Source organism: Tursiops truncatus, chromosome 4 (assembly GCF_011762595.2).
Source record: "Tursiops truncatus isolate mTurTru1 chromosome 4, mTurTru1.mat.Y, whole genome shotgun sequence".
Lineage (NCBI taxonomy): Eukaryota > Metazoa > Chordata > Mammalia > Artiodactyla > Delphinidae > Tursiops > Tursiops truncatus.
The window spans coordinates 23,530,074-23,532,891 of NC_047037.1; the positions used below are offsets into that span (position 1 = coordinate 23,530,074).

At 38.2% G+C, this 2,818-nt stretch overlaps 1 non-coding gene across 1 annotated transcript; it reads left to right on the forward strand.

The window, feature by feature from the left end:
- Positions 1 to 2,317: 2,317 nt before the first annotated feature.
- On the forward strand, positions 2,318 to 2,389 carry TRNAE-UUC (transfer RNA glutamic acid (anticodon UUC)). Its single transcript has one exon. It is a non-coding gene; the product is annotated as a tRNA-Glu (tRNA).
- Positions 2,390 to 2,818: the final 429 nt, after the last annotated feature.

The window sequence follows — 2,818 nt, forward strand, 5'->3', positions numbered from 1 at the left end:
TCACGGCTGTTGCTGCACCCTTACCAAGTCTGGGACAACAATGGACAAATTTCTGTTCATCTCCATGGTGTCAATCAGATGTTAAAGTTAAAAGATATGTGATAGTTTGGCAATTTCTGAAAAGGTTAAAAATAAAATTCCCATGTAACCCAGCAATTCCACTCATGTATATACCCCCAAAATTGAAATCAGGGACTCAAACAGTCACCTGTAGGCTAACATTACTTTCAGCATTATTCTCAATAGTCAAGAGATGGAAATAATCCAAGCGTCCAACAAGAAATAAATGGATGGGGAATTCCCTGGCAGTCTAGTGGTTAGGACTTTGCGCTTTCACTGCTGAGGGCCCGGGTTCGATCCCTGGTCGGGGAACTAAGATCTCACAAACCATGCAGTGAGGCAAAAAAAAAAGAAAGAAATAAAAAGAAATGAGTGGATGAACACAATGTGGTATAGACATAAAATACAATATTCTTAATGAGGAATACAATTCTGGTACGTGCTACAACATGAGTGAGCCTTGAAAACAAGTGAAGGAAGCCAGACACAAAAGGGCAAATGTTGTATGACTCCACTTACATAAAATATTTAGAATAGGCAAATTCATAGAGACAGAAAGTAAATTAGAAGCCTGGGGCTGGGGAAAGGGGTAGTGCAGAGCTGTTGATTAATATATACAGAGTTTTGTGTGAGGTGATGCAACAGTTTGGAACTAGACAGTGGTGATGGCTGTACAATATTATGAATGTAATTGATACCACTGAACTGTACACTTAAAAATGGTCAAATGACAAATTTTGTTTTATATATTTTACCATAGAAAGAAAAGAAGAGTCATGGCACATTGGAAAAAAAGCACTCTAATTCATCAGTTAGAACACAAACATTTCTTCAAATTTTAATATATCTGAAACCAACATTTGTTTTACAATCTCAGCGTCTTATGTGTGCTGTCTACCAGGCTGTAGTTGTGAAATGAAGCCATTGCCTGCACATGTTCAAATGGGGTTGATACTCCCATTGTTATTAGAAAGGTGCAACCTCAAAACACTAGGGTTGACATACTATTCAAGAACCATTTAAGGAGAAGAATGAGACTTCTAGTTTTTTTTTGTCTGAAACCCTGTTACTTTTATTGGTAAATTCAAGAAAGTCCCAGCATCAAAACTTAAAGAATTGGTGGCTATGGCTTGGAAGAAAATTCTGGAGACAGCACCGAAGCACTCTTTGGAGAAATGTGGCTGCACCCATGTTCTTGGTGACACAGAGGATGACATATAGTGTGGAAAAATGTGTACAGCAAGGGCTCTGAAAAGTGAGTCAAGAGAATGGATGAATTCTGAATATAAAATGTTTTGCAAATACCTTAGCCAATCTATTTTGCTTATATTTTCCCTCTTAAGTATACCCTCAAAAAGTCTAAGCAAGCTCTTTCAGTACATATAAAATAAAAATTGTAAGTGATAAGACTCACTGTGACATAGCTTCACTAACAGCGTTTTATTTTGTTTTTTAAGCTTACTCCCCTTAGGAGTATATAAAATAATGGTATCTCACAAGCAATGGCACTTAGATTTAATCAATGCAGTAATTGTGGTAAATAACCAAAGATTAATATTCTTAATAAGATGAAGTACTCCTACAAATCAATAGGAAAATATCAACCAGCTTTTAAAAGTGGTCAAAGGATAACAGCAAGCAGTTCACTCACAAAAAAATTAAATGGTTATCAAACTTATTGGAAAGATGGTTAACCTCACTAAGGCTGGAGCTGGGGTGCTGGGGGAAGACATTAACTCATGTTTCCAAGTGGAAGGACTGCCTGAGAGGGGCACTCCCGATCTGTCTTCCCCCCTTCTCCAGTGACTCATCTAACTGGTGAGTTGGGAAAGGGAACTGGCCATGTGTGGTCAGACACTTTCTCTTTCCTTAAGGGGTATGACTGTCTTCTGAATCACAAACTCTCTGCTTCTCCATGTATGTTTTCCAAGGAGAGACTAACAACGGCAGAAGGTCTGTCGTTTTTCAACTCTGCCTGTGATAAAAGTGGGGAAGATTAATTCTAGGATATAGTATCCAGAAGACTATTGTTATCATGGATATAGGCCGTGCTGTCCAACAGCTTTATATTGATAAATAGCATAGGTGATGTTCTCCATCTTCTTGATTCCTGCATCTGCCTCTCAATTTATTCTAAATCAGGCAGGAAGGTAAGAGGGTGTTATTAGTTCTATCAAGCTTCATCAACTAATTATAAGGAATAAGGGGAACAGTATTTTGCACATAATATGCGTAAAAATAAAAATAAATAGGGAATTCCCTGGTGGTCCAGTGGTTAGGACTTGGCACTTTCACTGCCAGGGCCCGGGTTCAATCCCTGGTTGGGGAACTATGAGCCCACAAGGTGCACAGCACAGCCTATATACACACATATATATATATATATATATATATATATATATATATATATGTATGTTATAGTCAGTGTTGGCAGGCAGTAAGAAGCGTATTCTCGTAGAGTTTTGGGGAGAATAACTTGGCAAGCCTTTGGAGAGTTTGGAAGCTATATTTCCATATTTAAATATGCATACCTTTGACCTGGCATTCACGTCCTACAGAAGTACTCATATATGTACAGTGTTATTTGTATAAGGATAGTCAAAACAACTGTGTTTAATAGTGAAAAATTGGACATGATTACAAAAATAAAGTATGTTGTTTTTTTTTTAAATTTTTTTATTTTGGTACGCGGGCCTCTCACTGTTGTGGCCTCTCCCGTTGCGGAGCACGGGCTCCGGACGCGCAGGCTCAGCAGCCA